The 18,176-nt window shown below is 42.0% G+C and overlaps 1 long non-coding RNA gene across 1 annotated transcript; it reads left to right on the top strand.

The window, feature by feature from the left end:
- Window positions 1-9,404: 9,404 nt before the first annotated feature.
- Window positions 9,405-15,516, top strand: LOC135443395 (uncharacterized). Its single transcript, XR_010438999.1, has 2 exons — window positions 9,405-9,507; window positions 13,971-15,516. It is a non-coding gene; the product is annotated as an uncharacterized LOC135443395 (long non-coding RNA).
- Window positions 15,517-18,176: the final 2,660 nt, after the last annotated feature.

Below are 18,176 nucleotides of genomic sequence, written 5' to 3'. Positions count from 1 at the left end.
CAGTCACAAGGGGTGCTCCCCATGGCTCAGCTCTGGGGCCAGTCCCATTTAATATCTGTCAGTGATCTGGATCAGGGGATTGAGGGCACCCTCAGTAAATTTGCAGATGACACCAAGTTGGTTGGGAGTGTTGATCTGCTGGAGGGTAGGAGAGCTCTGCAGAGGGGTTTGGACAGACTGGAGTGATGGCCCAAGGCCAGTGGTGTGAGGTTCAACAAGGCCAAGTGCTGGATCTTGGGTCACTTGAGTCACAACCACCCCATGCAGCACTACAGGCTGGGAACAGTGGCTGGAAAGCTGCCCTTGGGAAAGGACCTGGGGGTGCTGTCAGCAGGGACCGAACATGAGCCAGGGTGTGCCCAGAAGGCCAATGGCACCCTGGCCTGGATCAGAAACAGTGTGGCCAGCAGAAGCAGGGCAGGGATTGTCCCCCTTCACTTAGCACCCTGAGCGCTGTGTCCAGTTCTGGGCCCTCACAGCATAAAGGACCCCGAGGTGGTGATCCAGAGAAGAGCAACAAAGCTGTGCTGGGATCTGATGAGGAGCAGCTGAGGGAGCTGGGGGTGCTTAGCCTGGGGAAAAGGAGGCTCAGGGAAGATTTAATTACTCTGCAATTCCCTCAAAGGGGGCTGTAAGTTAGGTGGGGATTGATTCTTCTTTCAGGTAAAAAGCAATGTAACAAGAGGAAACAGCCTCAAGTTGCACCAAATTCTGAATACCAGAAAAGCCATACACATGAAATTTACCTCTTCCAATTTATGGACCCCCGAATTTCTTAATTTATAGAGTTATAGTGAGAAAGCATGCCAGTCTCCTCCAGAGAGTAATTCAGTACAGAAAATGAGCAGGAGTAAGCATTCACATGAAAGTGTCTGGTTTGATTCATATATTCCAGCAGAAATGGGGAACCCCTGTACTGCAATATCAGGCTTTGGAATCAGTTTTGCACCACTCAAGCACAGAACAGCGTTGAGCCCTAGGAATATATTCACACAAGGCAGGCAGGCAGGGTTAGGCAGCCTTGGATTTGGTCCCAGCTTGACCTCCCTGATTGATTTTAAGCAGCCTGTGAACAAACATTTACTACAGTAGCAGCTAACAAGCGAGTCTCTGTAAGGTGTAAAGCTGGGATGCAAATTACAAACATATGTAAATTGAAATAGTTTAGGTTAATTTCTTGGTACTGAATTCAGTGACTAAGTGCGTATTTCAGAATGCTCATTCCATGCCTTGAGCTACTGCTTTGTCCATTTCTTCAGTGGCAGAAAGCAATTTAGCATAATCCTTCTACTGTAATGTCCAGTTTTTCCATAAAGATTACAGATGAAACCAAAAGACCTCACTCTAAAGAAGGCTTATTTCTTTGCAAAGCTGGCCACTGTGTGTTTAACAGCACCAGAATGGTTCATTGGAGAACAGAGGGAAATCTCACATTTGGGAGGATGCAATGAAGGAGTCCCAGACAACCTAAACAATCCTTGTTTGCCAAACAATGTGTGTGAGGCTTAAAAAATGATGAATTCGAAACACATTTCCCTGCTTCACAACAACTGGAAAATACCTTTCAATCAAATGAATAATAAAACTCATTGAAACCAGTGAGGCTGATTATCATCTAGCTTTAATCACTGTAATGCTACTTGCATGAATGTGACTGCACCCAGCAGCTGATATCATCTGAGGATCTGCTCCAGGGATCTGTGTAAGGGAGGCTGCAAGATAACGATGGGAGACCTTTCAGTTTTTGGCACACATGCCTGGCTGTTAATCTCAAAGTCAGTTCCTTTACCTCCCTTATTGGAATACTATGGATTTACTTTTTTTCTCACAGTGTTTCTGCTTCTATCTTTGACTTTCTTTGACTTCCAGCTGAAATATGAATGTTAAAAGAAGAACACAAATTATTTTTAAATGTGATTTAGAAATGTTGCTGCATTGTGGGGGATGAAAATTCAAGTTGTTGTTAATTTTACTCCAACTATTCAAACAAAAATTATGAGACACTATGTTTCTTCAGGAAAAATAAAATGCTGAGGTCTGTTTATCTAGAAGGACATTCAACATTAAATATTTGACCTCATGAGATGCAGTCCATGCAAATGGGACATTCAGCGTTTTATTGAACTACTCTTGCTAATTATATTAAAGAAGTTTTAATCAAAGATTTCTGTAAGTTACTGGAAAGTCAGTCTCAGGAAGTAAGTTAGTGGAGAAGAAGTTGATGTTTACAGTCAAATTTTTAATAAAACATTTCAAAATTACATGCAAGCCATCAAAATACCTTTAAAACCTGAAAAATTCAATACCATATTTTTGGGGAAGAATTCAGTCTGTTTCACTCTCCTGTCCATTGTGGATGATGAAATTATTTACACGACTTTCTATCCCCATTCCCAAAATCTGCAGCTTCCCAGTATGAAGATGGAAGGGGTGGATTTACTGTAATGGGGTGAGTTTTTTCCCTGGAAAAGCTGAGCTCACTCAGAACCAGTTCCTCTGGCCCTTTGAGCTTGTGCAAGTAGGAAAGGCTGTAATTTAAGTGTGGGGGAAATGGCTCTTTGAAGCATAAGATATATGTACTGCAGACAGGCCACCCAAATCTCTTGGGAGTTCACCACCTCTGTGGTTCCTAGCGTAATAGCAAAGAGTTTTTCAGCACTTTTTTTTTAATCATTGCTGCTACCATGTTTGTGCACTTTCCCTGGAGAGGAGGTTATGTGATTTAGGCCATTTGAAAAAAAAGATTCTACTGGTTTGGTCCTCTCCAGCTGGCTCCAACATTTCACTAGGACTCAATAGAATGCATTTGCATCCAGCTGTAAGATCTGACAAGACTGCAAGAATTTAAGTGCTGGGATCAAGTCAAGCTGGTTTGGGGTGAGCTTGGAAAAATGGCTGAGGTTATATTCTGCCTGTGCTTGAACTTAGACTCCTAAAAATACAACTTCTGCTTTCACAGTACATTTACCCTAAAGAAAGTGTTTTAGGAAAGTGACTTACAAGCACAGTAGGATACAGCCCATCCTGCAGGAGCAGCTCTCACTCCCAGCTGTGGCAGTTTCCCCCTCTCCCACTGCCACTGCAGCCTGCAAGCCTGAACTCGACATCAAGCTGCTCCTAAAGGATGTGAGCATGGTGTGCCGGCCCAGCCCACTTGCAGATTCTATTATTTGACTTTCTAGTTCAGTGAACTACAGGCATTTACTCCTACCTGTGATTTGCCTGCTCTTGCCACAGAAGGTGGCAACAGACAAAAATGAGGCACTCAGGGAGGCTGCTGGAGACTGCAGCACCTCCACCGCTGGTGTTTCATCTGCTGCGTCTGCATGTCACACCTGAAACCCAATCTGGGCTCAGCCAGCTCAAGGTGGTGCAGTCCATCCTAAATTTCCAGCTCTGCCTAGCTGTTCCTAATGAATCTGATGGGCAGATTTCAGGGTTTTGCAAGAGAGGAAGGTCCTGCAGTTGAGCCAGCAGCACAGCCAGTGTGTCACCACAGCTGGGCACATTGGCATAATTGTCCCTTGGGTATGTATTAGAGCTCCAGCTCCTGGGTGGGTGAAAGGAAACACCCTTCCTGTCCTTCTGCCTGGTGGCTGTGGGCAGAACAACAGAGAAGGTGGCAAAATATCTCCTAGCACCCCACTGAATTTACAAAGAGCTTGTAATCAATCTTCAGGCACTTCCCCAAACCTAGGCAAAACCTGAGCTGTGCATTTTTATGTCCAGATCTCAGCTGGATTCTCGGTGACCTACCACTGTCAGACAATGTTATTACCATTGGCATTGCTTGATAATTGCATCAACCTTTAATTTTCAAAGATTGGGCACTGAGAATTAGCATGGAGTTTACTCCTAGATTTACTGGCACCATTTTGAAGTCATGTACAGGAGGACCAGGAAAATAAATCATTAAAACACCCTCTTGCCTTATCTTGTTAGGACAGTTGCAGTCCTGAGACTAAATTTTGTCCTCTTATTTCCTTTCTGATTATGTATTGAATATATGCAATACAAAAAGAAACAAGAGAATGAAAGCTAAAAAGAAAGAAAGAAAGAAAGAAAGATAAAGACACTGTTTTTTAGTTCAAAATAAGCAGCTACTTTAATGATAGTGCTTATAAAAACAATATTATGTTAAATTATTTGGTATGTTTTATTTAATAAAAAGGAAAAAGGAAGATGAAATAGGGCATTGAGGAAATTCCTCTGTTTATTTTTGTCTCTGTGGTGGTTCATTTTACCCACCAGTGTTTTTTTCTTCACTGCAAATCCCCCTCCCCTCTTGATTAAAAACAGACTCTAATAAAAGTGGTTTAAGATCATACTGATAACTTCAATTCAAGAACATGAATAAAGATCACCCTTGGAGGAAAGACCCCATCTGCTCATATATGATATTAGGAAGGGAGTGCATAATGCAGGGCAGTGATTGCTACCATGTGTAAGATTATTCAGGTCTTCCACGTGTGGCTTCTAACCTATATGGCCACTTAAAAAAAGAGGGATTCAAGTATCCTATAAAACAGGTCCTATGTTTTACATTTGACCTTTTCCTGAATATCAACCTTATTAAAAGCAAATAAAAAAACGTCCTGAATGGAAGCTGTGGTTTGATCTGGAGCTTATGGAGGCTGACAGCAGCCCTGCTATTGCTTTGAGCAGGGCAGGAGCTGGCCTCTGCTCCAGTCAGAAAGAAACCCATATCAAGCTGCCCTGTGATGATCACTCCACAACTGGTTTTTATTTCATTTTATTCTAATAACCTTACAGAAATACATTTTTCACCAAACTGAAAGCTTGTCTTCCCTGAAGCCATGGAAAGGATTAGATAGCATTACATCAGACATTTCAAACAGTAAATTCTGAACTTGGAAGAAGCACTTCAAAGCAGGGTTATGTGAAGCCTCAAGTGCCCAGGCAGAACAGCAAAGGTGAAACAATCATAATCTCCACAGTGGAAAGCAGTCATTGAGTGAGTGTAAGCCATGGATCCCATTATTTTAATCTAAAATATGTGTTATCATGAGGTTTGAAATCCATGTTTGATATGCTGTGCTAGTTGCTGTAATAATGGATAATACAGGGTCTGGACTCCAAGACAAAATTTAATCAAGATAAAATCAGGTTATGAGCAGAGACTGGAAAGACTTTTGCACACCATTTTTTTGCAATTTTTAATAAAAATGCAGCAACTGGAATTGATGAAGGTACTTTTCTTTTTAGCCAAAAGGGTTAAATAAGAAAAACAACCCACATAAAACCCCCTCAACCAATATAGAAAAAAATGAACATATAAAGAGAAACCTTTTTCATGTAAAGCTTGCTCATCTGAATTTACAATGATAAATTACATTGGAATTACTCTTCTATCTATGTAAAGCCAGAGATAAGAGCTTGCATTGCCTTAATTATACTGGTCTAAGCTGGCTAAGAGGCTCTGCCTATTCACAGAAAGCAGGTGCCACTTTACCAGCAATGGAGATGCCTCTTTTGTTCCCCAAACAAGGCATCAGTGAATTGGTAGCAGTGGCCACATTTCACTGGTTCCCAAGTCATTACCAGGAGGCAGAAATATATACACTCAAGGAAAAGCTTGCTTTGGAGGTGGTTTGAAGTGAAAGGAAGAGGCAGCTTATCAGGTTTTAACAAACCTGATAAATGTCAGCAAACTGACTTGTTAGGAAAAAAAAATAGATTTGGTGGTGGTTTTTTTTAGTTTTAAAATTTTTTCTTGTGAGTTTTTTTTTTTTTTGGTGGGGTTTAGGGATTTTTGGGGGTTGGTTTTTTTTCATTGGTTTTGTTTGCTTTTTTACATTTAACATAAATATTTAATTTAATATTTCACTTACTGTGGAGATTGATTTCTGCCAGCTTTGTCAGTGCTCTTTGTTCATCACTCTTCCTGGGTTGAGTTTTATAGAATTTAAACCACAGTTTGAAGGGCACCATCCTTCTGCAGAACAGGAGCTACTCAGTGATGAAGGAGTCCACTTTTTGTCAAGCAGCAAAAACACAGCCAAGGCATACTGAAAGAGCTGATATGAACTGGACATTTTGGCATTAAGCTGAGAAGAATCAATGAAAGTTTCTGCCTTGGACTGAAGCTTGTTTCCAGTCACAGAAAGTCCAGATAGAGTCTTTCCTAGATGTTCTGCATCCACAGAAAATAGTTATGACAACTTCTCATAAAAATACTTTTCTTTATATGTCTGGAAGTACATGTGTAGTATTTTATGTTTTTCCCATTGCTATATGCTTAGTAACAATCCTGGCTTATGTTCTTTGCTAAACTTGGACAAGAAATGCTACATTGTTTGCCCACAGTTATACCAGAATGTCTGAAAATACATTTGGATTCTCTCCAAGTTATTGGGATGAATATACTGCTTTGCTACAGAAAAAAAAAAATCTTCCTTGGTTATAAAGTTCCCATAGTTACCTCTCCTGCCCTACACTCCATGGCTGTGTTTCTGCAGCCCTGTGACCCTTGTCTCATAAGCACCTCTGGAAAGGTGTTGCAGGCAGGATATTGAGGGCTGTGAGGAATTAAAGCACTTGCCACAGATGTGTGCATGGGAGTGACTGTTCTGCCAGTGCTGGGAGCCAAAACCTCCATGGCCAGTGCTGCCACAGGCAGCAGCTTTGTCTCAGCAGCTGCTGGGTTGATGTTGCAGCCACTGTGAGAAAGTGGTCAGCCCACACACTTAATTGAGTTCAGATGTGTGAGGAGCAGATAATCTTCCATGGACTGACACCCTTGCACTTCTCACACCTTATAGCTCCTACTTGCCTTCCATCACAGGACATCCAGCATAATCCCAGTCTCCTCCCATACCCAGTACTTCAATCTTACATTTCCTCCTCTTACAATACCCTTTTCCTCTTTCAGGCTTCTTTCTCCTGCAAAACTTACCTCTCAAATCCAATATTCCCTGAATTCTATGTTGGCCACTCCCACCTCCACCCTCAAGCCCATATCCCTCTCTGTTGCATTTTGGCACCTCCTGGGATATCTCACAGGCATCCAGCCCAACAGCATCACCTGGAGCCATCCAGCACCAAAAGCCTGGATGTGAGAGGCGGTAACACTGACAGACTTGCCCCCACAGGGACCCTCAGAACAAGTCAGGGCAAGGGAACGAACTTTAACTGGCTTCTGGTGACAGCCAACTATATTGTATGCTGGAGGAAGCCTGGTGCCCAAGTGCAAAGCAGATTTATTGTGGACAACGCTGCCTCCTTGGGCTTGGGCAATTTAATATTGTGTATCTCACACCTCTGTTTATGAAACAACTTGAGGAGCTTACTCAGCATGAAAATGAAGCAATCAGAAGGGCTATGGAAATGCTAAGTTATTGTTACAACCACTGAGTAGGTGGACCAGAATTATGTGCTTAAGGCTGTGCATTCACTGATTTATAACTTAGAAACAGGCAACCTTTTTATTTTCAATTAAATAAACATCTGTCCCTTATCTGGCTTTTTTCTCAATTAACCTTACTCCTAGCAGTATTGTAAATGCCTTTGAAACAGAAGATGGAGAACACAGGTGGTTTCTAGGATGGGAGGATGAATAAAAGAGACAGATCATGTGAATTATCTCAGATGAAGCAATAAAATGTGAGTGACCTGGGAATGTCCTGTGTGTCTGGTTTTGGACCATAAAGTCTGCCCAGAAAGGATGCCATTTATCTGCATTAGTCCCTGAAGTAGGCTTAGCAGTCTTTTTGCAGGCCTGAAACTGCCTCTATCTATCACTGCTACTGTAATCTTGAAAGCAGAAGGCTTAATGGCAAAAGCATCTTAAGGCTGCAAACATGGGAGAAAATAAAACACCACACTTGTACAGAGAGGAAATTCCCAACCAGTAGCTGTGTTGTTGTTGCAAAACCATTTGAGTTGTGTTTCCACATTAAATATTCCACAGTCCTGCAGCAGCTCTTTGGCTCACAGTAAGGTCACCTGGGCTGTCTGCAGCTCCCATACATGTAGGTCTGGGCTAGGAGCCCAACTTGTAATTGCTTTAGTACCAAGAGCTCAGCAAAAGCACTGCAGGAAAGGGCCTCTGTCCCTCTCAGCTGTGATTCTCAATGACACCTTTAAAATTCACTTGTGAATAACAGATTTGATGGATTAACTCTGGCTCTTCGCTCCATATACCCAAAGGCAAATTTATCCCTTTGTGGGCAATAATGTCTTCTAAAGTAAATAAACAAAACAACAGATGGTGGTTTACATGTTCAATTAATATTTTGTTGTTAATTATTTATAACAAACTCTCAGATCTATTTCTCATGATAATAGATAAAGTCTTACCATGGATCAAGAGCTAATGTTTGCTGTGGGACCAGCATTTACCAAGGAGAGTATAACAAGTTCAAAAAACAGTCACAAAATATTCACAATATATATGATATAGATTTATAAAGGCTAAAGAGATGAAACTGAGAGGAGTGGGTGGGGGAAGGAAAATGTAGCCAGTCAAAAATTAGTCAAAATCTGTAGGGAATTTGCCATAGATGTTATAAAGCAATTTAAAGCAAGTGAAATGGAAATTATAATTAAGACACTTGTAGAGACACTCCTAAACAAAGCTAAGAAAGAGGAAAGGCTATTATAGAGAAATCTATGCTTGGTAGGATTAGGGACAATAAGTATGTTTAATGTGTTGGTAATAAAACAAATCCCTAAGACAACATAAGCCTATTACCACACAAAGATGGTAACTTTATCAATACTGCTGCAGTCAAGCTGTGCTTAGTAAATATCTGTGCTGTACCTAGAAAGCACGAGATGAGGAAAGAGATGACAGATTTTCCAGGCCATTAGTAGCTGAAGACACATTAGGCAGCATTTTCTAGAGATAAATATTTTAAAACAGAAGCTGAAATAAGAATCACCCCAGGGTTCCATAAGAACTGACTAAGTGGTCTCTGCCATGCAAATGTTCATTTTTAACACACTTTGGAATACCAGGGAAATACCAGGGAAGACAGCTAATATTGTGTCTGCACGGAAAAAAGGGAGTGGTGTGACAAGAATAGGCTGGTGAGCCCGACATCAACACCAGGCAAAAATATTTATTGCTTTCTCTCCTCCTTTTTCACTCCTGACCTTGTTCCTTTTAGAACACCAGCCCAGTGACCTTGAAGCAACCGTCTAGTTGCTTAGTTTTCCTATGCACCAGGAGTTGAGACTGATTCCCACTGAGCTCTCTGCAAGCCTGACTGGAATTCCAGTACCCCCCTGCTAAATACAACCACACATGGTCCCCAAAAAGGCTTGGGAAGCAGCTGGCCTGTGACAACAGCACACAGGAGCTGGGAATCAGCCAAAGATTGAGTACCAGCTGATGGATTTAAATAAGGACTCAGCTCCAGGGATCAGGGAGAAGCAGAGGAGCATTTTGGAGGAGGGGTAGTTCTGAGTGACACAGGCTGCAGGGGTTCTTCCCTGCTTTCTCTCCTGAGAACTAAAGTGGGAATGCCTGACCTATGGAAAATGGTGGGTTCTCTTGTGCCTTTTTCTTTCTGGTTTATTTGTAGGATACAAGTTTGGGCCAGGCTTCTCTGATTTTAACAGTCTGTAGCCAGAAACAAGAATTATCAATAGTCCCTAAACCTTGTGTTTTCTGCTATTATTCTATCCCCAATTTTTCTGCCTTTCCTGCTTGCTCTTTTTTTACTTAAAACATGTATTTTTCCAGATATTCCTGACAATTCCCTCAGCCAGACACTTTGCCAAAAACACCACTTGCAAAGTACAGTCCTATAGGGATAATAGGAATGGAGCAGGCCTTGCACAGGTAATGGAGGGCGTACCACAGAGTCTCAGAAACCTGCTGAGGGGATTAAGTATATCATGTCTCTGCCACAGAGGAAAGACTTGTGGAAAGATTCACTGACCTCTGCTTGCACATATCCCAGGTACTTGGGCTTAAGCGCTGTTTGTTGCACAGGCCAGCCTGAGGGATGTGTTTGATGGTACAAAGGTCCTGGGTGTGCCATTTCTGGTTTTCACCCAGAAGTAAAGAAAACCATCAAGGACATTAAGGGGGCTGAGAACAAAGACAAAAAGTAGTATAACATCTGGAATTCACTGTTTCTCTTCCTTTACTAATCTTATTTTACAAGCATTTTGCAATAGACATGAGAATTGAGGGGCAATAAACTGAGAACACTGTTCCAAGATAAGTTAACTGGAAGAACAAGTTGAACCAGAGACTATCCTCAACAAAGAGTACTTCAGTAAAAGAAAGAAAGTATAAAAATTGGAGAAAAGAAAGGATAACACCACATTGTATACAACACCATCTTATTTTCCTAGGCACAAAAATAGGATTTCTTATTATTCCTATATTCATAAAAGTTGGATATTTTGCAGTTGATAAAGCAAGGTATGACCACTACAATCATTGATTTCCAAGGTCTGAGATGGCTGTAGGATATTTCTGAAACTTTTATTGTTATTATTTTAATAATCCTGGATAGAGACTCCAGAGGACAAAGAGGATGTTATTTTTCTTGAAAGGGGCCAAGGAGAAAGAGCAATTACTTCATTTGCTTCAAAAAGTGAAGGGAAACTCCCTGCCCTGATTACAGCTATATAAGGGTTAAGAGAGGAGCAAAGGCAAGTAGTATCAGCCCATGTCATTGCACATGTGTCCCACCATAGACCAAAAGACGCAAAAGGACAGAGAAAAGGACCTTCTACCACCTCCTCCAATGAGCTATCAGTGGGACCATGTGCATCATCTAGTTGGGACAATGTGGGTGCCTGAGTGAGAATTCTAGCCGGTGTTCTCAAGGCAAAGGGATCCTGATCTGCTTCCAATATAACAAATGGAAACCAGTCCAGTATCACAAATACATTTCACCCTTACATGGCAAAATTATCAATGCCTCTTTTATTGTTTCTCTTGGAGGTTCAATGATGATGCTGTGAACTTGAAAGTAGCATCACTTAAAGTAATTTGCCAAGTGAAATTCATTAGAGAGGTAATGTCCTCATGCTTTTAGTCATAAATAGCTGCTCAGCAGTGCAGAGGCATTTAAAAAAACTTTATGAAATAACACATTTCCTGGTTTATTGCCTTAGGACATGTTAGCTAGACAGGCTTCCTTGCCTAAATAAAATCAATTGATGTCAGCTAGACAGGCTTTCTCATCTTAGCAGATGCAATTGTTGTTAGCTAGACATATTCCTAACTTTAATAATAGGAGTTGCAGTTGTTGAATATTGTTTGTGGCAGGCTTGTCAACAAATGTCTATTTAATTTGAGAAAGACAATTGTGTCAACAATGGGAATTTATTGTGTTCTACATTTCATGCCTTCTGGAGTCCTTGGTATATGACATGTTATGGGAAAGGACTTGTGCAAAATTCAAAGCTCTGAGTGAATGTGGGGTCACACATTTGCAACCACAAGCATTAAATGTCCTGAGCTGCAACACCCCTAGAGATGTTCAAGGCCAGGCTGGATGGGGCTCTGAACAACCCAGTCTAGTGGAAGGTGTCCCTGACCATGGCTGGGGGTTTGGAACTAGATGACCTTTAAGGTCCCTTCCCACCCAAAGCATTCTGTGACTCTGAATTCAAACAGGCTCCTTGCAAGGCATTAGGCAGTGCTCTGCTCTTCCTTGCTCTTTTTTTTTTTTTTTAATTGAGTTATAATCTATGTACTGAAACACAAATATTTTTCTTTGAGCTTTCCAAGATTGCTATAAAAGAGCTGAAAGATGCAGCATTTCACTCAGAAAATACTATTAGAAAACTACATTTTTCCCTATGTTGTCTTGCTTAAATTAATGAATAATTTCAGGAACCCTAAAACTGCATCTCTCAATGAAATTGCTGATGGCTGAGAGTATTTTTAGCAAATTCTTCATAGGCTGAGTCTTTCAGCTCACTACTCAGGCTGTGATCACATTTCTTTGATTCTGCTGGAGCTCTCTGGCATTTTGTCCCCTGATTGCCCAAATGTGGCAAAGGAATCATTGCATAAAGCATAAAGCAGAAAATTCGGAGCAAGAATAAAAGTGTGTGTCCCCATCTTTTCCTGTTTGTCAGTAATCTATCCTGGACGTGAAAAGATGGAAGTGTTCTGGAGTTTTGTGGTCTAGATAAATAATGTGTCTAATTCCAGCTCTGTCTCAAAGGAAAAATCTATCTCTAACTTAAATTTTCATGAGGAAACATCTCTAAATGTGACACACCCTGTTTTCTTAAGAGATAGCCTTTATAGAAATGTCCCTGGTGGGCTACTCAACTCTGCAAAAATCATTACTAATTCCAAAATGTAGGTCATTAACGTGACAGAATCTTCTACTGAATAGATGTTTCTCTGCAGAATTTCATTACTTCTCTTTTGGCTATGAAAAAGTAACTCCTTTTAAAATCTAGATATAATGACAGGTATTAAAGGACAGGACCAATTATGGTAATTTTGATAAATAATAAAATATCATACCTTGTATATATATATATATATATATTGATTAGCTTTCCTCTGTTGTGGTACATACAGATCATGTCCAATATGTCTTGTAAGACCCCTAACAAAGCAACAGCTGAATGTTTTAAATCCTGTAATACACTTAAGTTCACAGCCACTTGACAGGTAGGGAAATATTATAGTGCCCCAAGACTATGTAGTTCTTCCTACCTGACTGAAACAGCTGCAAATCCAGGCACCTTAGGCTCCTCACCAGGCAGTGAAACACAGGCATTGCTGGACTCAAAGTCACCCTGAGGGAGTTCTTAATTTCCCAGCCAGGCCACCTCACCAGGTACTGAAGAAGGATGGTGAAGGTCACCATTTAAAGGACAAGACCTCACAATTCACAGTAGGTGCAATGAATTTGGGCCTGACCTCATGAGCATGGAGAGGTTGAAAGTCTCTGCCACGCTGTCCTTGCAAAGTCATTGTGATGCCAAGATGCACTGACTTGCACAGACATTCAGCCTACTTCCCACCCACAGGCTTACCACCTTGTCAAAAAATCCCTCTGAAGTCTGAGACACACAGAGACAGGCCCTGAAAGCAGATCTAGCTTCCAGCCATCCATCACCATCCAAGGCAGAGGTGTTTGCTCCTTTGGAAGGGGTTAGTGTTTGTGTTTTGCATTCCCATGTTACAACTGGTAGCAAATGCTGACTAGAACTTGTCTGTAGCACCAGGAAGGGAACCACTGGTGAAAACAATGGGTTTGTCATGACAATCTATGACAGGAAAAAATCAAGGATTTTTTTTCAAGAAACATTTCTTGAGGAAATTTCTTTTATTTTAAAATATGTTTGGGAGTGTTGCAGGGAGTTCTGGTTCTTTTCAAAGATTGTCTGATACAGTAGAAATATACAGAAAGAGAGAGGCAGGGAAAAAAGTCACACAGAAAGGGATAGATAGACACAGTTGTAAGTAGTAATGTGATAATATTCTTGTATATGGCACCATCATTTCTCACAGCAAGACTGTCTGACCAGATGTGGATGGAAACAGAGGGAAGGAGGCAGAGAACATGTGGTGGGTGAGGGAATCCAGGTCTTTGAGGATAGTCTGTTAAGTGCTGGTACATGTATTTCTGTGGGAGTGGGAGGAGCTCCTATTGTATTTCAAGCTGAGAAAAGAAACCTTATACCAAATTATCACTTGCAGTAAGTGCAAGTTCAGCCACTTCTGAGAAGGCAGTAAAACATTCCCAGGGAAAGTTTCTTTGCACTCCTTGATTTCAAGAGCTTCCTGAAATTATGAAAATTATTAATAGTGTCAGGCATAAATAGGTGCCTGGGAAGAAAAAGAGTTTTCCAAGGAAAATATATGTAAAAATGATCCGACCTCCTTTTTGGGGTTTTGCTCAGATAAGGAGAAGACCCCATTTCTACAGGGAGGAGGTGGAAGGAGGTTTTCCCTGCACAGACATCTGTTTCAGGCTGGGTTTTCATGCCCGTGTTGTTTTCTCTTCTGGCAGTAAACCACTCAGCTCAAATGATCATACACCCCTGTGCTGAGGGACTTGAATGAATGGGAAGAAAAAAGCTCTTCATGAAGCTTTGAAATGGCAAGAGGGATCAAATGAATGTTTTCATTGGCATCAGCTAGTCCCCCTTTGTTCAGAGCAGGAGCTTTGAGTCCAGTGCCTGGAGCATCACAAAGTCATAGACCAGCACTTGGAGATCACCAAGGTGAGGGAGAATAGTGGAGAATATTGCCTCTTTGCATTCCCAGACACTCTTTAAAAGAAATAACGAACATAAACCATATTTTTTTAACACAAAAAGCTGCCACCAGCTTTTTGTACTCAAAATTCGCCCCATTCAAAGGCTTAAGGCAGATAAAGCCCCTCACCTGATGGGAGTAGTTTGCACAAATCCAATCTTTGAAGCTAAGAATCATTTTGAACAAAATTCTTGTTAGGAAATGCATAACAACACCACAGCTGAGTCCCTTGCAGAGTGAGAGCTGAAGTCTTTGGATCTTTTCCTCTGCCCACCAAACCCCATGTGAAAAGTGAGATGAGGTTCCCACAAGCAACTCCAATTTCAATCCTTTTCAGACTTTATTTCTTCTATTCTGTGGCCTCCTGTGGTAGCAAACTATGCAGGCTGGCTACCAGCTGTGTGAAGGCCTGATTATTGTACATTTTAAATTTACCTGCTGGCAGCTACATTTACACTCAAGTGCCAGAAGAATGGAAAAAATAATGTAATGCATCTCAGTTGTTACACAGAGCTGCTATGGAGACAGGATGAGCCTGGAAAAGAGTATCAGAGAAGGATCCTGCTAAAAACCAGTATCATGTCTCTTGGGAAGGCTCCCAGGGGAGTGTTTAAATCTCAGTCTGGGAATCTCTCAGTGTGGAAGTGGAGCAGGAAAGAAGCAGATCAATCTGCAAGGATCAGAAAGGAATGGTCTGACTCTCACCTGCCCCTGCCATGCAGGATGCAGAGGAAGAGCAGAAGGATTGAAGGAGCAAAGAAACAGTTGGATGTGGGTAGCTGTGGAAAAAGGAGCCTGAGAACTTTTCACCAGTTTCACTAGCTCATGCTTCTGAGGAGTTTAGTGCTAAGCACTTTGGGTTTCACTCAAAGCCTGCTAAGTCAATGGGAATCACTCAGGTTTTCTCTGTGTTTTGGACTGAGTCCTTTCAAAACAAGCAGTGAATAGAAACATAGGCTTTCTTCTTCCCTGTGGCCAGGATTTTCAGCATACCTCAACTTTTAGGATCATGAGTGAGTTTTCCAAAACAATTTCCCTGGGAATGAAGAAATGATCACAAATGACTGAAATACCCAGGCTGTCCTCAGGTGGTTCCCTGGCCAAGGCAGAGAGACTCCCTGCAGCCTCACACTTTGCCTGAAGACCACGAGACAGGAGCAGACAGGCTGGCAGCCAGCACTGTGGCTCTCCAGCACAACCAGGAGCAAGCAAAGCCTCACAGGAGCCGAGCTTTGCCCACCCACTGGCAGCTGCCTGACATTTAGGAAGTTCAATAAATTTCTGAGAATCTGGACTTACCCAGCTCATTCTGTTTGTTTGTAATTATGTCCAGGTTCTCCCAGTAAGAGCTTCAGGTAGCTGAATTCCTTCAAAGGTCTTGCCCTGGTTGTGAGTACTCTGAATTTTGCCAGCTCTGCCCCAGTACCTGGGCAGCATTGCCTATTTTTTGTAGTAGCAGAACACTGAAGGGTTGAGTTTTTCACCACATGCTGGAGCTGCAGCCCTGAGCACGTAAAATGGCCAGAAGTGGTGTTGATCCTACTGAACATATACATGTGCAGTTGTCTTTTAAATAAATTCTCTACTTAATAAAATTTGAGATTAGATTTATTATACAGGACATTAGTCAGAAAAGATCCTGAAAAAAAAGAAGGTTTTTTTGCTTTCACTAAATCTTGGACTGCTGAGGTGTTCTTGTGTGTGGTATCTCAAAAACACCTTGGTTAGCTTTTGATTTTAAAATAAATACATTTAGAGAGGCAGAAATTGTAGCAAATGTTTATATTTTGCTTGCCATTAATTTGAGTTCCTCTAATTCTGAAACAGGAAATAATTTTTTGTCCTTAAGTGGAGCAGGTCTTTTTATGGCATTTGTGTTTTCTAAGAGCTAATTTTCTATTACTTGTTATCAGTTATATTTTCCAGCTCACAAAGCATAGATAGCTCATTTCCCTTTTACAAAGGACCTCCATAGGTGTTTTAACATCTGCAGGAAAATAGGCACAATCATTTCTGCATCATGGGGAGGTCCTAAGAGGAATAAGGCATAATAAAAGAGTATCCAGTCTGCTTAGAACCTCTTATATAAAGCATTTTTGCAATGAAAATTGAGAAATTGTCAAAATCATTTGGGGAAGAGACCATTAGGTTATTTTAATTACTTGAATTTTTTTTATTCATTAAAAATAAAATCTGTTTGTCTTTTCCACAGTCAAATTTTAAGCCGTGTTTCCAGCTGCAAATGATTTTTGCAAAATTTATAATGGAAGATAATTAGAAAAATAACAGATAAAAACAAAATATCCCAAAGGCATTTAAACAAAGCATAGGGATTCTCACAAGCTTCTATTTTGCTTATCCCTTTGTAACAAACAAGTAGTCAGAATGTCTTTGTATTAGGACACAGGATGAGAAAGAAATGCCAAAAATCTCATAAATTTTTCTGAGATGGAGGAATTGTCCCCACCTGACCAAATCTTCTGCCCAAGACTTACAAATCACATCCCTTACTCTGCCTTCCACATTCCATTGGCACAGGGTGTGCTTGTCTCCCTGATTCTGCCCCACAAAACCCAAAAAAGCCACACCCACATGGGGAAGGACCCTCAGCTTGGTGAGAGCTGCAGGGGCACTGCTTAGGAACTGCTGGAAAGAGGAATGAGGCTGCCAGGCTGCAGCTCTGACCAGCACCAGTGACCAAACCTACAAAATGAGGCTCTTTCCCACAGCAGCCAGCCCAGGTGGCTCACCTAAACTGCCTCAGGGACGTGGCCTCCTGGAGAGGCCTTGGGGTGCTCACTCCCCCTGGCTCCTTACCACTGGGTGTCCTGTGTTTGCAGTGCTGTGCCTCAATTCAGAGTTACTGGTGGGGCTCTGCAGCTCATGGTAGTGACATTTGTACCTGGTTTTCAAGAGTGCCACCAGCTCTGCCAGGCTGCTACTGCTCCTCTCCAGCTCTCTGAGGGACAGCTCTGTTCAGACTGCAGGACACAGAATCATAGAAAGTCAGGGTTGGAAGAGATCTTCAAGATCACCCAATCCAACTGTCCATCTGGCCACTGTAACCCCTAAACCACTAAACCAAATCACTGAGCTCTAGACGCCTCTTAAAGACCTCCATGGTGTCATTCCACCACCTCCCTGGGCAACCTACTCCAGAGCCTGGCCACCCTAACAATGAAAATGCTTTTTCTAATATCTGATCTGCATCTGCCCTATCTTAGCTTGAGGCCATCTCCTCTTGTCATCTCCCTGCAGGCACAGCAGAAGAGACTGGCCCCCCTCACTACCCCCTCTTTTCAGGCAGCTCTGGAGAGTGATGGGGTCCCCCCCAAGCCTCCTCTTCTCAAGACTGAACAAACATAGCTCCTTCAGCTGTTCCTCATGTTTTCTAGTCCTTTTGTGAGACTTGTGAGGTGCTCCAGCACCTCAAAGTCCGTTTTGAAGTGTGGGCACCAGAACTGAGCACAGCACTCCAGGCACAGCCCCCCAGTACCAAGTAAAGGGGGACAATCACCACCCTGGTTCTGCTGGTCACACTGTTCCTGGTACAGGACCAGATGCTTTGGCCTTCTTGTCCACCTGCTGGCTCATGTCCAGCTACCATCAACCAGCACCTCCCAGTTCCCTTCTGCCGAACAGCTCTTGAACCAGTCCCTCCCAGGCCTGTAGAGCTCCATGGATTTGTTGTAGCTCAGTGCAGGACCTGGCACTTGGCCTTATTAAGCCATGAGCAAGGCTGCTCTGCCTGTCCATCTGCAAGATTTTGTTCTCTAATGCTGTGATTTAACCCCATCCAGCAACTATGTACCACAGAGCACGCACTCACTCACTCACTCACTCACTCACTCACTCACTCACTCACTCCCCTCTGCCTCACCCTGTGGGATGAGGAAATCAGAAAAAAAAGTAAAACCCATGAGTTGAGATAAGAACAGTGTAAGAATTGAAATATACC

This window comes from Zonotrichia leucophrys, chromosome 2, assembly GCF_028769735.1.
Source record: "Zonotrichia leucophrys gambelii isolate GWCS_2022_RI chromosome 2, RI_Zleu_2.0, whole genome shotgun sequence".
NCBI lineage: Eukaryota > Metazoa > Chordata > Aves > Passeriformes > Passerellidae > Zonotrichia > Zonotrichia leucophrys.
This window is presented reverse-complemented; position numbering and strand designations above follow the sequence as displayed.